The 20,511-nt window shown below is 35.4% G+C and overlaps 2 protein-coding genes across 6 annotated transcripts in view; both read left to right on the top strand.

The window, feature by feature from the left end:
• The window catches only part of hth (Meis homeobox homothorax), a 349,085-nt gene that overhangs the window by 119,836 nt on the left and 208,738 nt on the right, over positions 1–20,511 (top strand). The window lies entirely within an intron of this gene.
• Bmp-2 (bmp-2 protein) overlaps positions 1–20,511 on the top strand; it is a 312,520-nt gene that overhangs the window by 286,716 nt on the left and 5,293 nt on the right. The gene's annotated exons all lie outside the window — the stretch shown is intronic.

The raw sequence follows: 20,511 nt of genomic DNA, 5'->3' as shown, positions 1-20,511 counted from the left end.
TTATAAAAAAGTTTTGAATATAGCCGTTCGTGCTTCACCTTTAGAAGAACCATCGAACTTATATATTTTTAATAATAGCAGAAAAAAGTGTTCTGGCTTGAAGGGCGTTCCATCATAAAATCCTTTCTTAATACTAATCTGTGTGGGAACTCCTCTTCGAAATTCATCCTTCTAGATACACTCACCGGTTTCTGTTGGGCGTTGTCTATGAGTCAGTATAAGAGAGTAGATAGATTTAACTTAAATTTACTGATGAAACTTTATTACTTTATAGAATCTCATGATTTCGCTATCGTTATTTAACTTGTTGCTTAATTCTTACACAAAATTATCTCGATTCTCGAAATCCAATTAAGTGAATGATCACCGAGTGATTACCCACATCCGGTGACCAAACGTGATGCCGCCATGTTGCATAATTCTACGAGGTTAGCTGACATTAATCATCGCAAAACCTTAATAGGTATTGAATACGAAATGTGCATTATTATATTTCCCACCGAGCGAATCGGTCAATTATGCATACTACAAAATACAGCGTCCATGTCGCATTTACCGACTCATTTGCATCGTAACAGCTCATGCGGATCCGTCACCCGCTTGATTGACTCCGTTCGAAATGCTACCATTTTTAGTTCGTCAAATGTCAGGGGTTGCGAACAACTGGCGAGGCGGCGACGGCGAGCTACTCCTGCGCACCGCGCACCTAACAATTAATACGTCCACACTTCCATCTAGATCCGACGAGATACGTCAACACCCTTCAACGACCAATTCAGAAATGACAGCGACACATCGTCGCGTCACAATCTCGCGTCACCTTCTTCCACAAAGGAAACCGTTAAGAAAATCTCGAAAAAAGAACTCAACGCGTTCTCCCGGCGCGCTCTTGTCGACGTTCAGAAATCAGTCACGAGTGTCGGAATCACTCGTCACGTCGCCGCGACATGTTACGTTCTGAATCTCGATCGATTGTCATGTATCTTTCGTAAGGAAATGACGGATGAGCCGGTATCGGAGGCGCAGTTATGACGTTTCGAGCCGCGCCGACGGCGGACACAATAGGTATTGAAATGAGGCGGACGACGGGATTGTGATGCACGTATCGGCCGCATCTCGGCCGATTATCGCTCTCGTGCGCCTATCCGCATGGCCATTTGTGTGGGATTACATTGTGTATTATTCAAATGTCTCTTTGGAGAATTCCGTCACGCGCTCGTAATTAAAAAAACGCCGCGCGAGCCGTGTGATTTCACAAAAGACGCAATCACTAGCGGCGCTTTGACAGCTGTCAAAAATGGCCAGCGTGTTGGCGCGAAAACTAACAAAGCGTCAGTGATCGCGTTTTTTTCGGCATTTCGGCGTGGTTTTTTCGTGGAAAAATTACGCTTTCGACACACGTATGTGTAATTGTTTGGTTTTCAGCTTGGTTTGTCGGCGGCGGTGGGTTGCAAATGAACGAAATTGAATTTTGGTTAAGCTATAGGTAGCTTTAAACGCCTCTCGCCGCATGCAAAACACGCTGCAAAGAGTTACATTTCCCTTTTGAACGCTTTGTTTTCGGATTGGTTCGGATGAGTGAAAATTTATCAAATAATATATTTCCTAACATCACTGGTTATTTGAAAACATTCATATATCTATATTCATATATCTTAAAGAGGATAAGTTATTTTATTTAGTAAGCCTGTTTTTTTTATAATATACGAGTAGCAGACAAGCATGCAGTCCACCTGATGGTAAGTGGCTGCTGCCGCCCATGGACATCTGTAATCAATCCCAGATAGGATTAGATACGCCTACCTGAGGTCGGCCACAGATGCGCCGCTACCCCTGAGGACTAAGCTGGAACGCCTCGGAAAAGTATGTCTCCCTTACCACACCCTTCAAACCGGAACATAGCAGCGCCTAACACTGCTGTTATTAGGTAGAAATAGGTGTGGCGGTGGTGCCATAGGTGTGGCAGTGGTGCCTTATGTAATGTGTAACTTCTTTGCTCAGAAGGAATAACATGTGCGCTTCTTTTAAAACCTTTCTCCAAGCAAATGGTATGTTTGAGGTTACATCAAGACTACTTTTCTGCATTGAAACACCAGTAGTTATAACGCTACTGTTGGGCGTAGCTATAGCCTTCTTAATGCTTTCTTGGGAAACACTAAAAACAGCAACCAGAAACTTCACACTATCTCGATATTGTGGCAATTTATTATGATTCAATATATAAAAGTTCTGTTGCTGTATGAAGACCCCCTTTTAACTTTTTTACCTTTAGCATTTGTTCTTACAACGACCACAAAACATTATTTGTAATCAAGTGTCTATCTACGGTTATAGATAGAGCCCTGACGGACATACAGTCACAAAAGAAACATAGTATTTTTCCGTTTTTACCCTTTAAGCACGGAACCCTAAAAAACTGACTATAACACTAATACTAGTTTATTTATCACTTATATTTAAAGCCAGCATAAAACATCACGGCTAGTTGACGGCGGAAGATGTTTCCACGAGGAATTAATTCCGTTCACTCATTCGTATCATTATTTTTCTAACATTAAATGTCATGGCGTATCCTGCTATGCTTGTAATTAGCGTAAAAAATAACAACCATCCATTATGCACCACTTTGAAATGGATACAGGAGGTTTTTTAACTTATTTAGCGATTTAGCGGCTATATAAATGGTGTTTGAAATTTTTATTCTAATTTTATAAATGAGTAGTAGTTTTCTTGCGATGTTTATTTTTAATGAAATAAATACGTATGTGGATGTTACGTATGTGGATGTTATTTTTAATGAAATAAATACGTATGTGGATGCGATAATATAAAGTGCAGTTTACTCGATTAGTTTAACTAAAGTAACTAGTAAATGAAAGATGCGTATATTGACGCGGGTTTGTGTAGTTCATAAATGATCTTTGAAGTTAAGCAACGTGCGCGGTTGGGAGGTGGATGGGTGACCGTCAGTGACAAAACTTTAAAGTAGGCTAAACATACGCTAAATGTATACCAACCACCAATTCGTAAACAGTGTAGTGGAGCAAGATTCAAGTCTCCAAATCAACTTGCACTTAATGTGGTAGAATGCACAACTTCGAAAATTCTGATCTTTTGACTCAGTCGTGCTCTATTTAAAGTACGAGAAGTTTTTTGTATAATATAGGAGTAGCAGACGATCATGCAGTCCACTTGATGGTAAGTAGCTTCTGCCGCCCATGGACATCTGTAATCAACCCCAGATAGGATTAGATATTCCTACCTGCCACAGATGCGCCGCTACCCCTGAGGACTAAGCTGGAACGCCTCGGAAAAGTCTGTCTCCCTTACCACACCCTTCAAACCGGAACACAGCAGCGCCTAACACTGCAGTTATTAGGCAGAAATGGGTGTGGCGGTGGTGTCGCCGGAGTCGAACCACAAAGGATTCTACCACCTTCAAATCATTACAATCAAAGTAACTTGCCTCTTAAAACCGCAAATAAAAATCATCCAAAACAAACAAAACATTACATAACCCTCCATAGTGCAATTTGGTGTAATTTGAAACAATTCGCGCACTTCGCCACAACCCTTCTTAGTAGCGAAATGCAAATTAAAAATTAAATCTAAAACAATGCGAGTAAGTGGCGTCCCTGGCGGCGGAAAGGGCTAACTTGCCCTGAATTATTCAAAATTCAAAATTCGCCTATAATTCAATCAGAACACCCGCCTCCCCCGAGAGGAGAGAGGGGTGATTATTTGCGAATTTAATATTAATTAACTGACGTGCTCGGCGTAATTGCGTTTTTCAATTATAACTGACAATTATGGGATGAAATTCGGATGAGACGGGATGATTCGGCTAATTGTCGATGGGCGTCGCGCAGGCTTTATTAAAAAACGTCCTCATAAACCTGTCTGATGGATTTTCGCGCCAATCCGCCCTGTTTGTTCGCGGAATTAATATTTTTATTGGTCTATAACAATGACTACGTTTACGAGTATGTGCAACTGCATCTTTGTATGGGACTTGCTTTTTCATATAAATGTTTTGGAATATCCTTTTGCAAAAAAATTGTCAAAATTCACATAGTCGTTCTCAAAATTGACCCGTAAAAACTGAAAGTTTATTTCGAATTTTAAAAAATACTGGCCAACCGTATTTCCTTACTCCTCCTCTCCTCCTTTATAGCTCCTCTTTGGTGCTGTAAAAAACATTGTATTATTTTTACTTTAAAAATTGTCAAAATGTGTAAATAATATCAGTCCATCATTATGCCTTTTATTTTTTCAATTAATTATTAATGATATGTATAAGGACTTTTCAATTACCTACCTATATACTCCTTATATGAGAAACAAATGTATTATTTAACTAAAGCTTTCGTCTCAAATTAAATTCATTTGAACACAAGACAACTCAACATCGCCAAAAAAGACACCCGAAAAGAATCATTAAATCGTAACCCGAAACGAGAAATATAATTCGTAGATACAAAATATGACGATTATTGTGTTACCGCCTCCGCTGGGAGGTTGGGGTGAAGTGGATTCTAAATAAAATTATCGCGCCCCGAACTTGTTGGGGCCCATTTTCGTCATATCCCCGCTCGACTCGTCAACTTTGTTAATTCTAAGCACGGCTGGTGACCGCTGAGTGGTCACTGTGTGCCGTGAATTCTATTCTGCCTGCGTTCCATCCGGGTCGCGTCTCCTCAGTACACGTAATTTGAAGGATACAGTGATTAGATCTTTGGGTTTTTTGTACAAGTTTAACATAACTTCGTGTTACTTTTTTCGTAATAGCTGTTGCTCAATGGACATTGCTGTTCATTGCACCAGTTACCGTATTTAAATAGGCCGGCATTTGATTTAAGATTTTGATTTTAAATTTTATTTAATAATATTGAAGTACGGAACCAACATTCAATCTTGACGTTACTGCCGTAAATAGAAATCCGAATTAATAAGTTAAGATTTATTCCTTATTAAGTACGATAAATATTTGTTTTTTTATCTGGAGGTCTGTGCTAACCTCCAGATAAGATCGTAATTCTACCTGAGATCGGCCACAGAAGCGTTATTGAGAGTTATCCCTCAGGACTAAGTACACACTTCAAACCAGAACACAGCAGCGATTGACACTATTATAAGGCCCACTAGGCAAGCATTGGCAACTTCAGTTTATAAAATAACATTTATTTTGAAATCGACCAAACCCATGGTCAGCGCAAAGGCTTTTAGTAAATTGGACAAGTCTAAACGAAGTTATATCGATAGATATTCTTTAAGCGGCGCAAATGGCGTGTGACGTGCATTGTTTGCGCCAACGTCGCAGTTTTTACTATTCACCTTTGATAAGTTAAATAGAAAGATACTTCACTACCTTCAAATTGGATGAAGCCACAACACGTTGATTTGTCAGCTATTAAAATTTTGACATTTTTAGAGAAAATGTACGTATACATAACTAATACCATAATAAAATAAATAAGTATTTCAAACATTTTAGGGACATTTTAGCACAGAGACGTGGCAAAACTTTATTTACGCAATTTAAATTTTTACAACTGTACTATATAATATAATATATACATTATAATGGGCATACATTTCTAATCAGCGCCCCTAGCGGATTGTATCAGAACTGATTGGAAATATGTGGGAAATACGTAAACAAAAACAAAAACAGTCATTTTTGTCAAAACGTAAAAACTCATACTAAGGGTACTGGTTACACTTTCTTGTTAGGAGTGATCAATCTATGTATTTTACTCATCTAATCTATTTATACACCGTGGCGAGTCTAATTAAGCGAATGCGCGATTAAAGTTTTTGCGACGGTTTCGGTCATTTTTTTCGAATTAGGTTTTTTTGAATTGTTGTTGTTGACTGTCACCTGTAATGTGTCTTTGCACTATCCTTGTTTTTCAAATTATATTAGTTGTGTGTCTGAGATATGTATTACCTAATTATCACTTATTATCTAACACTTAGAGAAAAAGATTGGCGCAGTTTGTAAACTGTCTAAAAGTTAATTTGGTTTTACTGCATCTGTTTAATTTAGTAAACTGTCAGGGCATTTAACGATTAATGAACGTAGAAGATTTCCAATTATGTATTTAATACTAGACTCGGGTTTTTTTTTTATTTTAACGGGTTTATTTGTAGAATTGTACTGCAGGGCATGGCTTTCCAAAACTAAGTCTAATATATAAAATTCTCGTGTCACAGTTTTCGTTGCCATACTTCTCCGAAACGGCTTGACCGATTTTGATGAAATTTTATGTGCTTATCCGGTATCTATGAGAATCGGCCAACATCTATTTTTCATCCCCCTAAGTGATAAGGGTTGTTCACCCTTAACATTTTTTTATTTATATGGCAACACAACGTTTGCCGGGTCAGCTAGTCCTTTATATAGTACGAAAATAGATAGGGCAGTGACTCTTTCGCTGTCACAGCTTACAAGAAAATATCTATCCGTTATCTACCTACGCTCGAATTAATAAGCAATCGGGATAGATTGCTTTTGCCTAGCAAAAATCTTACATTTGACGAATGTCTAGAAACAGTGAAAAATAGCAATTGTCGGTCTTCAATAGCCAAATCGTTGGTAGATCGAATATTGAAAACGCAAATTGGTAGGTAACTTGCTTAGAACCAAGCACGGTTGGTGCGTATTAATCTTATTTGGGATAATTCGATTCCCAAATCGTCACGCTTGTAGTCGACGGACGGAATCCCTTGAATCGATTCGCCAGTTTCACGCTTGTCCGTTTGTTTTCTTTGTCAATCAATGTTTTTTCATTATTTTATTGTATAGTAAGAACGTCATTTTTGACAGTTGTGGATACTAGTTATCTGAACAATATGTATAAAAAACCTTCAGATTCATAATTTAGAGTGGCTGTTATATATTCTCTTTATACTTTTTCGTGTATTTTATTCAAATGCTTTTATCATATCTTTTTTATATTTTGGAAATGTGTCAAGAATATTAATTTGTGCAACAAAAAAAACCATTTTTTTTAAAGTCTGTCTGCCATGCCTTGCCTTATAAATCGCAACGCTACACATTTTAAAAATAAAAAGATCCAAACCGATTCGTGTTTACAAAACTTAACAAGACTCCCAAGTTAAAACGACTTAAAGCTTATTTTCGGCTTTTCCTGTCTCTTAAGGACAGTACCTACATTCCGGCGCAAGTTAGACAATAAACCGATCTCCGGGGAGCTCGCCTTATCAATATTTCAGGCACAAAATTGAAAATTACCGGCCCCACCAGGGTTACATAACTCAAACCTATCGAAACCAATAAAATATTAACTGGCAACGATTTCCCGCCGTTTTTCACCGGCCATCGGGTTTCGTGTCACGTCGCGCGCTACTTACACTCAATGCTAAATGTAATCATAAAATTGTTAGGGTTCCGTACTGAAAGGGTAAAACGCTATTACTAAGACAGACATATCTATTACGCCTATCTATCTATTACGATCCAGGAGAGAGAGAGCCCTGTGACTGTTTGTTCGTCTGTCCGTCTGTCTGTCTGGCCGTCTGTCCGTCTGTCACAGGGCTCTATCTCCTGAACCGTAATAGACTTGAAAATTTTACAGAGTATGAATAAAGGTGGCCGCTATAACAACAAATGCTAAAAATAAAAAAATAATAAGAAAATAAATGGGGGTATACAAGAAACCGCTATTTCTTGACGTTTTTCGCTTTATCTATTGAACCGTAATAGGTAGACAGTTCAAATTTTCACAATGTATTTACTTAAGTGGCTACTATAATAACAAAACTAAAAATTAAACAAATATGAAAATATTGGTCTTACGGAACCCTTGCGCGAGCTCGACTTGCACTTGGCCAATTATTAATAATTCAAGAAGCGAAGAGGGTAGGGAGTGGGATTATTAAATTCTGTGAATGCTCACTTTGTATCTAATATCCGAACGCGTTTAATATTAGATTAGCGGGGCGCAGTGGTAGGGCGGGGCCTTCGTGATAGATTCCCGTTACCTATAGTTTTCCACGAAATATGATTGGTTGGTTCATTTGGAAATGGAACGTAAGACATGTTGCGTGCTCCGATAATGCGACAGGACCGAAGCTACATGCTTCTTATGCGAAGCGCCGCTACATCATGCTTCTTTATGCGAAGCGTCGCTACGTTATGCTTCTTTATGCGAAGACGCGTGGCACGTTGCGTTTACCGATCCTATTGACTTCCTATTGTTTTATCATAACAATAACTTGGTTTGGTTGATTGGTTTTGATAAAATTCTGTCGTTCGATTGTGGTGACACCACCACACCTGTTTGTCTTATAGATTGTTTTGAGTTGACTGTGGTATGACAGAATTAAAACGTCGATCAAGCTTTGTATTCAGAAGTAGGTACCAAAAACTAAAATCAACTTTAGAGGAACTTCTTTAGGAAATTTAAACTTATCGGTTATCATTGGACAGCAAACGTTGCACATTTAAGAACCTATTAGCGGTTTAAATACATTATGTACATAACTCATTGGCTTAAATCTAACTTTTGGCAAAAGTACTGCCTGATAAAAAAGCTAGGAAGTCTTCATCACCTGGGGGTCATCTGATGAAAAGTCTTCAACGATTGCCTGGACTTTCACATCAGAACATCACTAAATCCTACGCCTTGAAGATCTCATCACCTGTTTACAACACTAAAGACATGTCTACTATCTGTTGTGACGGAGAGACCTTATTGCATTTTTCCTTTAAGTCACTTCCAAGTATAACTAATTTATCTACATTCTCACGTTCCCTACATCATATATTTACTATCGAAATACATATCACAGAAATGAACCGTAAAATTCCTTTGAAGTCCACTGAATAAAATAAAATTAAACGAAGCAAAAGAACGCCATATTTGCTACAATTGTATCGGACGATGTTATTCGGAATGTAATAAATAAAAGAATTAGGGATGAACGATCACAATGGAATTATAACGGGTGGTATTGTCCAACCCTTTGGGTGTTTTTTGAACGGCTTAGCCCTGGTAATTGTTAGGATAACATGGATGTTTGTGACGGATATGGGTTGGAAAATGGATCTAGTTTGAGATGGTTTAATTCGAAAATTGGCTTGTGCATTGAGAAATTATTAAATTCTTGTAGAAAATTAAGTTTTTTTGTGTTGGTGCATTTTAGTAAGGGCTTATGTGGGGACTATGTACTTGTGTAGGTATTTGATATTTTGGTAAATCATTATAGTAGGTAACTTAGATCAATATACATTTGTTTAGCATCGGTAAATTTCACAATAACCTAGTATTTTCTTTCTAATTTCTTCAAAAACTTACTTCAAAAATACTAATAATAGACACGTTCTTTGATTTTATTAATACATACATGTATTTCAAAAAATAAATGAGGTAAAACATTAAATAAAAAGCTTCATCAATTCTCATAAATTTATTTAAATTCTAATTGCATTTTCGTGTTATCGAACATTCTTCGCTCGCAGAATTCATATCAAAATCCGGAATGCGGGGTCAGGCGTGGCGCAAATCTAAGCGCAAAGCGTGCGTGGCGATTACAATTTTTTTCATCAAACATCAAAAGGGTGAGAATTACAATTGACGAACAAAAAGTTGTCAGAATGACAAAGTGATTCGTCATAGAGCTGACAGCTGCGCGGTGGACAGAGAAAGCACACACGGTAGGAAAAGAGACACAAAATAAAAAGCAGAATGGGATGAACAAATCGACAATTACAAGCGTCCATATATGAGCAATGGTTGAATTCTTTTGTAAATTACGCCAAGGTTGGTGGATAATAATATTTTTTGGTATTTGTCAATGCGGTAGGAGCACCATGTGTTGCAATTTCCAAGGACAAGTTAATAAAGGTGATGACTAATTAGTCACATTTGTAATTCGTAAATGCTTCTTGCAATTCACACGTCAACGTTAATTAAATAACTGTTGAATGACTTCTTTTTATGAATTTCACGGAACAATTTCTTTTGAAATTATCAATAAGTTTATTAAAACGCAATTATTTCTGGTTTAATTCCGCGTCTTAATAAAGCATTAGTAAGTAAATAATAATAGTCGCGTTAATTTCAAGATATTTACGAGGCGCCATAGTTTTGAGCTCATAAACCATAAAGTTACGAGGCTATAAATACACTCAAATTATTTAACAATGTGCTCGCATACCGCATGCATCTCATAAATATAATTACATACAAAATGTTACATTTCACTCGGTGGCGGGCTACCGTATCCCTTTTAAATAATAATAACATTACACAATTTTGAAACTACCTTTCTAGTTAACTCCACACACATTTTGTTTGTAAAGAAAACGTAAGGTTTAGTTGGACATTAGCATTTTTAAGTTGAAATATTTATTCAAGTAGCCTATTTGAATTAGTTTGTCCGTTTGTCTAAAGGGCCGCAAATGAGAGCGATAAATCATAGTACACGTCTTGGAGATCACAAAACGTCATTTCGGTTTTTAAATTAGTCAGTTTTAGGGTTGGCAACTTTTTTAAAGTATATATATTTTTAAGTAGTATAGAAAAAATAACAGTATTCTATTTTTTGATGTTTTTAAGACATATTTTCAGTGCTTTTCGCACAACTTATAAATTTACTGTTATTTTTAAAATTTTCATAGGCACATACTCAAAATATAATGAACATAAATGAGGAGCCTATTTTTAAGGGTACCGTTCCCATAGGGTTAAAAAGGAAACCTTATTACTGAGCCACTGCTGTCTGCCCGTCTCTTCGTCTTTCACAGGGCCCTAACTCTTGAAGCATATTTAATCTATGCCAATTATAGAGGATTTATAATTTTCCTGAAATGATCTAATGCAATCAAATGATCAAAAACAGAATACAGATAAAAACAACAAATTTTCTATATTTTATTTTGTTCAGCAGTAAAAAATATAACGTAAAAAACAGTATAAATCTATTTACAATAGCACAGCTGGCAACCCTAGTTTTACATACATTGTTAGTTTCCCAAACGTTAAGCATTCCGTTGCGTAGTTTAATTTTATTATGGCCGTTTTCAGTTAGGAAGAATTATTCGCTGAATTTACTTATCATTTTTAATGTCTTAATAAATTTGTGCTCATTACCTGATTCATAGATTGCTGTAACCATGAAATACTGTAAGATTAGGAATCTTAATTGTTTTCCTTTCCTCGTTGGGGCTAATATTTTTATGCGTTGTTACAAATTAACATTGTTGTCTTAATTAAACGATACTTTCTGTAAACGTAAGCTTTGTTTTATTGTTTACGTAACATTCCTTTATCTTTCTTGGTTATTTATATTAATGGATGTGTAATAATGGAGTCAATGATATATTATCTTTTTTAATGTCAATTAATAGCAAAACAATTGCACCTTTCAATTATTTCTTTATTCGTACTCGCACTTACGGGAGTAATGTGATACCAATAACAAGTTGACTTTTTATATCTTAATTAATTTTTAATTTATCTAGTTAAAAACTATTTTATTCTCATATATTTCATAGAGTTGATATATTTAAGAACCCAAAATAATTTAATGAAACAAAGCCTTTTGCTTAATTACATTCCTTCCAACATAAGAGAATACCTGAAAATCTACTCCAACACGAACCGTTTCAGAATTGCATCTTGAATTGTAATTGCATATCTCAGGCCTGTAGCATGGTAGAGCATAGCCTTGTAGACTCTACAATGTAGAGTATGCGTCTGCAACCTCGTGGAAAATGAGATTCCGGGGAGCGCAGCGTTTCATTACTGCGAGGAATGCTACACTGTCTCATTAAGATTAGATCTCGTCTAAATTTCGTACTGAAGATTGCTGCAGACGTTGTGGACGTGTTACATGTCGGTTTTATGTGACGCTCGACTGAGGCCTTAAGAGTGACTAAGGTATTATGTAAGTAGGGCGTAATAAACTAAATTAGAATTTTATAGCTTACTATAGGAGTTTTTAAACATATTTTAATATTATATTTTGCTAAGCACATTTTGTTTAGCACATAAAGAAGCTGCTACAAATGTAGTCGTTGATAACAGAGATTGTAGAAATAAATTAGACGAAATAAGCAATAATTATTATCACAAAGATTACTCTGCTCGCTAGCAACACAATTTCGATGATGCTTGAATGAGACAGGAAAGTCACTAGTGTATATTCAACACAAAGAGCGCACGAAAAATCGGGACACATCACATTACCATACACATAAATTACAAAAAATCACTCTTTTCTCATGAAAATGCCTCCGGTGGCCGATAGCCGCATCGAATCGACGCCAATTACGACTTGTTTCTGACTATACCTTTTAAAACATAAAGCTTTGTGCGATGAGCCACAGATATACCACACACGAATTTTCACGGCATTACCGGCCTTCTGAAACGGTAAAAAGCAACAAATTGCCCCGGACGCGCCGTACATGGCATGCTCTCTGCTTGTCCAGAATACGATACCTACATAATTTTCACGGCTCTTTACCACCTATCATTTACATTGGCAAGCTTTGTCGTCCGTGCATTCACTGAAGCCTTTTGTGAGATTCAGAATTAATTGGTCTCTTTTGTTTTTTTAGCCTTTTGAGATGTTCTGTCCGTTTGTTCTGTAAGGTAATTTACACATTGGCCGACTTCTCGCGCATAATGACGATAAATAATGCTTTACTGGTCAAAGAGGTATAAATATTAATAAGTAGACCAAAAATTTTATGTATTCACGTTGGTACAATGGTCGAAATTATTCCGTGGTGAGCTCATAATTTTATTGTTGAGAAAAATTATTGACGTAAAAGTCGACGCGAGCTCAACGTATCCTCATTCATATTGAACAGTGTGTGATTAATTTATTCATAATAAGTCAAGCCACACCCATCTCGACTTAACTTGTGTCACTCATTGACAATGGAGAAATTAACATCGTCCGCGAGGGGAGGCGAAAATATTTTGATTAAAAATTTATTCCACCAGCGAAAAAGTATGGGGTCAAAACGACCCCACGGCCCCCTCGGCTGACAGATGTCAATCTGGTGTGAATAGATGGGGATGCTGGTAGTGCTACACGCTGTGGCCTGTGACCATGTTTGGCAATCGGATTTGGGCGGCGATCTGTTTGATTAGGGAACTGTAATTACCAATTGTGTTCTGTGATACCGTGCATTCGGCTTATGATAATATGGGTCTTTAAGCTTTGAGTTTTTTTATTATTTCCGGTATACGGTCGTTTTCAGATGTAGGATTTCATGAGGTATTCTTAATTTCTTACATAATTTAGGTCCAGTTTTAACTTATTTGTCTTGTAATTAATGTTAACTTTGGAATTATGTTAACTAATTATATTAATTATTTTATGACTATGTGTTTGCATCGTGGTGGAAATTCGACAATAATCTTTATATCTTTGTGAATTTAATTTTTTATTATTTAATGTATATTAGTTGACAAAGAAAAGTAAAAAGGAACCGAACTATTCTGTCTTTGTCTATTTACGAGTACTTTCTCCTAGACCAATCAAATTTGTAAATATAAATTTACCACACTATTTATTCCTGATTTATCTCCTAAAATGATGGCTACATTAAAATAATTCCCATTGCCCCCATTCTAGAACTAACAAAATCCCTTTCTCGTCGAAATGATGGTCACAGTTGTCATAGAAATTATTGCATTATGAAAGGTGCATGAATGAGTACAGCCGGTAATAATTGTATGCGACATATATAAATATTAATGTTCGCTTTTTGTAATCATCCCCTTCAAGGGTTGCTTTTGTAAATGTATGGAGTTTGTTTGGTTTGTCGATAAACTGTGGATGATGTATTCAAGGCAAACTTTGGACTAGTTTTGTCAATGTACCAGATATTTTGAGATTTGGTGACGTGTGAATTAAGAGCCCTCTCTTTGAGTTGGAAAAGGTTTTTAAAATATCTATATTAAGTACTTACTCGTACTATATACCTACTTGTATCTATATTAAATAACTGGTAAGGGAGTCATACGTTTCTGAGGCGCATCTGTCCGGCCTCAGGTAGGAATCTGTTCTTACCTGGGGTACTTTTAGATGTCCATGAGCGGCAGTAGCCACTTGCCATCAGTTGGACTGCATGCTTGAATGCTACATCTATTTTATAAAAAATCTATTACACAAATACATTGTATTGAAGTCCTACCTAAGGTCGGCCAGATTCTTACTACTTGTGAGGACTAATTTGAAACACCTCGTATAAATGTTACTAGTTTATCATACCCTTCAAACTTAAATACAGCAAAGCCTAATACTGTTATAAGATAGAAGTGGTGGTGAAGATGGTGGCTCCGAACTCGACCTAAGAAGAATAGGATTTTCAAACATTATTACGTTTACAATAAATTTGTTCACTTGTTACAATTGTTACCATAACGCTTTCGATAAAAATGGGTCAAGAAAAGCATCAGCAAACAAGAAAAGCATATCCATTATAGTAAGCGGATTATCCAATTTCGTAGCCATTTCAAAAACGTCGCTGAAATAATAAACAAAACCTTTATCCCTTAAGGTCGCAAACGTCTAAATTTCTCCACAACACTAAACACGTATGTAAAATACTCAAGTTTACGAGCGTAGTTTTTGCAAGACATTTTCCCAAATCCACATACTTGCGTAATCCTTCGCCGAGGTATGCCAATATATTTAACGAAACTTGTGGTCGTATGTACAACTACACAAATACAAGTTTTCTCCGAGGAATTTCGGAAAGGGCAAAACGTGAAACACAATGGCGATACATAAAATACATACGCGGCTAGGCCCTTTCATTAGATTCCGCAATTTATTGTTAGAAAAAAATATCCGGCCGGTATATTGGCAGAATGTCCGCGTGCTCGCCTTGTTAGAGGAGATATATAGCGCCGATTTGGTACATGTCTGCATATTCTGTTATCCTGGTATTTTGTGTACGTTGAACATAGGTTTAGCTTTATTTTTTAGGGTTTTTTAGATGAATTATAAAAGCTAGACTTATAATTTCTTCGTATCTGTTTTCCCACCAATTTTCATAGCCTTAATGCAGACCATCTGCATAATTAGGTCTTAAGAATATCAGATTTGCTGTCGATGAGCAGCCATTAACCACATCAGAATTATCTACTCTATAGAATTCTGACGTCATAAAATATTTTTTTTTCTGTGTAATTTAAATAAATTTTATTTCTTTTACAGGTAAGAGAATTTGCTTTGAAAACGGAGTATGATGATGGTAAGCTTTATACGATTAAGTTTTAGATATTTCATTAACCATATTAATATGACTTTTCGAGGAGTCTAATGATCATCGTACGCACTAGTTCGAGTAGCATAAAAAATAATTATGAATTACCGACAAAACTTATTTCTTACATCATTTAGCGCCCCACGTAAATCTTTAAAGTTTAGTGAACCATTACTTACCGTTCAGTTTATAGACCCTTAATGCCTAATTCTCATCACGTGCTCCCCCCTCTAACATGGCGACGTTTTATTTAATCAAGACCACTTTTTAACATTCCTACAGCAACGTCACAATATTTCCTAAACGTGAGCATGGAAAAATAATAATGAAAACAACTGGCAACACTTCCCGTTTTCTTTTTAGTGTTGCCGCCCGAATATAAATGTCCACAGATTATAATAATGAAAATTATTCTGTCGGTGCTTGAAAAATTATAATTAGGTGGATTAATTCCTAGTAATGTGCCCATGTTTAATTTTAATGGATTTGTTGAAGGTAACTTTATGGGCAATAGGCCTTTTAGATAGTTTTTTGTCTATGGTAAAGTTTGCTATTTATCATTCTTACTACAAAAAATGTCATTGAGTTATCCTGAGGTGGTATTGTCTATAACTTTAATATAATAGCATTATTATGTACAAATTGCAAGACCTGGAAGTTCTAAAGATTTTAAGGACATTTTCCACGAATTTTACTTAACAAATATTAGCAAGATTCGGTCAAGTTTCAGTTAAAGTTTCCTGATTCTCCCGGACAAGTTCTAATGAGGGTACCAATTTTAAAGTATTTGAATAATTTTAATTAAAATCCGGTCGGATTTTCCCGAATTATCCCGAGTCCCGGCCGCATTCTGAGTCGGTTTACTGCCTCATAAAAGATTCCTTTTTACCTACTGTCTTGCTTTGCGCGCATAAATTCCAACATTCTGTCGGATTTATTAAGTAAGTCTCGCGTGAATTTGTCGTAAACGTCCGATAGTATTTTACTGCCGTAGGATTATTATACATTTCTTGTTCAACAAAAAATAAACACCTTGTAGTGCCATGGAGGGCATTTTTAATTTAATTTTTTTACAACTTTTTTGGGATCGTTAAACGTCGTTGGCACCGTCGGTCAATTAGACCTATTTCAACAATGGCGGAGAGATTTTTACATTTATAGTTTTTATTGGGTCGTAAAATTTTTAATTGTAATAAATATTTCTGAACAGCTTTATGTCCCGCGATGACGAGCCGGGGACATCGTAAAACGTGGCAGGAAATAAAAAAATTAAAGCGACGCGCACAGAATGAGATCGTACGCATGTTATTGCGTCCCATATGAAACCAACGGGCATCACTATCGGAAAATAAAAGCAACAGATACAATGATTTTTATTATTATTGTCTGAATGAACAATATTGTAATTCCGTATTATCAAGTTTATAAGTTACGTGAACTTTCTTCCCACTTAATCCTAGTTTCTTCAAAAACATTCTGAAAATAGTTTATCAAGATTAGAACGGGTGTGCTACTACTTTATACATTATCTTAAAAACCACGACTTAATATTTATCAAAAAGTTAATATCCCACAACTGGGGGAGACCTATAGCATACCTACACTTTAAAAACATCCAGCCAACACCTTCCATTACGGCGTATCAAAACGAGAGAATCGATTCGGAATCGAGTTTCTAATATTAAAAATGCATTTGCCTGCATTTCTTTCTCATTTCTTACTTTCTTCAACGTCCCCTAATGACTGGGAGCATTAGTTATCTTTAAATTACGCGCGATAGGTATTCTAGGGGGTTTTAAAAGGAAAAAAGACGAAAGAAGGGTGCAAGCACTAGGGTGCCGTTGATAACGAGGTTTCGAAAACAGTCTTATCTCCCGCTTTTTGTGATAGACAGAAAAAGTAATTAAGATTTTTTTTGTTTCGAAAGAAATTAGATTTGGAGCGCTCTCGTTAATGTATCTGTGATGTTTTTAATTATCAGATCTGTGCATCCGAAACGCGGGGAAAATGTTTTAATAACTTTTGTTAGTTTCTTTTAGTTAATCGTTCGTGATCGTAAAAGACGACTTTATGGGGTTTAAATAATTTAAAGTATTTTTAATATAGATACTTACGTTAATATCGCAGTAACTGGCAAGTTCTTTTTTTATAAAACCTAAGATTTTTTTAATTATGTGGCTAATATGGACTTCAATGAAATTTATCTATAAGTAAATCATTTAATAGGTATACCTGAGAGTGACATTGTTTCAAAGTAATATAATTAAAAGGAGCGTGTTATCGCCGCAAATATCTAAATAAAGCTTCATTGAACTAATGTCGTATCTTCCCTTCTTTATTTCCTGTTAAAGTAGAGCGAGATGAGAGTATTGAAATTATAAACGCGCGAAAGAGATAGAATCGCTACAGGGGGCGCATTCGGACGCAAAGAAAGTATTGTTTTAAAGACAGTTTTAATTTCCCGAAGGTGATTTATCACTGCGCTGTTTTCGCTCCGTGTGAATATGTTACAATCGATATTTATATTTTTTCAACGAAACGAAGTGAGGGAGCCGCGTCCCCCGCGAAGTTTGAATTTAGAACGCCGAAATGACGCGGGAATGCCTTTGCGGGTGACGCAGTGATTATTTTGAATTTGGATTATTGTGTTATTTGGTCATTTATTTTTTTACCATATACAAATAATGTTTCGTTAATTCTGTTGCATATAGACCAAGTAGTTCGTAATAAATTTTAATAATAATTGTCGATATTTATCGAAAATATAGTTTATTTAAATTATAATTATAAATGAATCAATGTTTTATTAACTTTTATTCATTAAAAATCTTCAGCAGTTTTCACGAATAAGTCACAAGCGTACCAAAATATTCTACTTATTAAACAATACTATTTTGAGACGTAAGGCTAAAAGCACAAAGGGCAGCCTCAAAGCGTTCGAAGTTAGTGTGAAATAATCATTAACCGCAACTAAAAATACATTTAATTACGTCGGCGGAGAAATTAGCCGCTCGGCGGAGCGCGGTATGGCGGAATTCTCCAAGTTTGCGATAACAACTTGGTGTAATCGGCTTTAACTCTTGCGAGCTTTTGGGTAAGCTTTTCGCTTCGAATATTACGGTGTTTTCGTCGTAAAAGACTTAAATTTTGATTTTTTTGTTATAAGTTTTAAAAATTACAAAATTATATGAAATGTAGTTTTAACAGCCTAAATCGTACCGAATCAATAGTTTTGGATTTTTCAATATCTTAATCATTACCTACTAAAAATAACTTAATTCACAATAAATTCTCAGTTTCTGAATTTATCTAAATTCATATAAATGTATAATGATAATGGTAAATATTTTGAAAATTTTAAACATTTTTGCCGCCATACACTTGCGTGATAAAGTAATCGGCTTTAACTCTACTCTCGAGAAACTCCCTAAGCTTTCGCCTCAATACGGGTATGTCAGGACCATTCAGCAAATAACCCATAAAAATTGCAAAATAAGACTTTTAATAATATTTTATTGAAACTGAATTAGAGTTCATTTTATTTTTAATGTTTAGGTATAAAATACAACTAAAATTTAATATACTTCGGTCGCTACTTAATTCCACAACACATATCACTGTATATTTATTTAACAAAAAGTATTTATTATTTTGGTTGATAATTTAAGACTGGCTGAAAAGGAACTTACCTTAGCATAAACTCACAAGAAAAGGACCACCAACGTTCGCTCTATATTTGAATTTAGAGCGCGGTCAAAAAGATGCTAATCACAATGGCGTCGCTTCCCGCCTTGATTTGCAAACAGTGAGATAACGTGACGATTGTATGTTGATCACTTACAATGTCATTGTGCTTGTTTTAATTCACGACGACTCTATTCTAATGTAATAAGGTTTAAAGTTGTATAGCATAGTCATAGGCTGTAGCTATCAAAAGTATAGCACCAAATTATTGTAGGAACTTGATGTCTTATTATAACACTAGTTGCTGCTCGCGGCTTTACCTGTGTATTTTCATACAAATTATAAATTTCGTAGAAATTATAAAATCAATATTGGCAGGGTAATAAAGTACTTGAGTATAGAGTAGATTTATAAAGAAAAAGCTGGGGTCGAAAGTAAGAGAGTTATTCCTCGTAAAAAGTGTTGCTTCATCAAACGTCTTTGCAAAATCAGTTTTAGTTTTTACAAGGAAGGCAAACAGCTAGATTGAAAAACATTCAGCCTGAGCTTAGAAAATGTTAGCTTTTAAAAATGCAATTGTCTTTAAATAAATTTGTCATATAAAAAAGAAAATTTATTTAAATTCGAAATGTAGGACTTATTTCTTATAAGTACAGATAATGAATTAGGCGCTTCAATTTTGACAGATGTCACGTCCTGCCCATAGACTGAATGCCACCACGTGTCATCGGTTTTTTGTCTGCACTTATTCTATGAGAATTTTTAAAAACGCTTTGTTTTTTATTATAATGACAAAAGTTTTTGTAGTTGACATTATAATATAATCATTGCATGTATGTGACATGCAATGATTATATTTTATAATGCCAGGCAATTATAAATGTTATTTAAAAGGGTTCGTATAAAAATTGTATTGATTTTAAAGTGCATGTATTTTTTTGAACTTGTAAGAGGTGCATCATTATTCATTAATTACAATTAGATTTTGAAAAAAGTACTGTCTTATTAGAATCCATTTCTTATATAAATTCTAGTAAAATATCATTAGTAATATTTCTTATAAGAATTATTTCATTAGAAATGTATGTACATCATATAGGTTAGTATTACTTTAAAACGATGTAAAACTATGCAAATATAAGTAAAAAAGTGCATTTGTGCTTATTTTTATCTACGATCAGCCATTAAAATATTTGTGAAGAAAGTTCTATATAAAGTGCTGAAGATAAAAAAGTTTCTTTCTTTGCAAAATTATCGCAATTAAAATTAAAATTTCACGCTCGTTACACAAAATAGGCAAAAAACCAACATTTAATTTGCTTCGATTATATCTGGCGTATAGTGTTGCAAGTGCGTGGCATACAGTAACGTGTAGTGTTGTTAAAAAATGAAGTTGATGTGGCAACACTGGCGTTACGTGCAACGATACTGGGCGAAAATGAGCGGGCTGTCAGTTTTCACGCCTCGGGACTGCGCGGATAAATTGGACAATTGTAACCTGATATGCTTGCATGTTAGTATGTGCAATGTGCATACATTATAGCTATATTTTTTCGAATTATAATGTA

Source organism: Epargyreus clarus, unplaced genomic scaffold (genome assembly GCF_041222505.1).
Source record: "Epargyreus clarus isolate Ecla_fem2 unplaced genomic scaffold, WU_Ecla_fem_2.2 ptg000006l, whole genome shotgun sequence".
NCBI lineage: Eukaryota > Metazoa > Arthropoda > Insecta > Lepidoptera > Hesperiidae > Epargyreus > Epargyreus clarus.
This window is presented reverse-complemented; position numbering and strand designations above follow the sequence as displayed.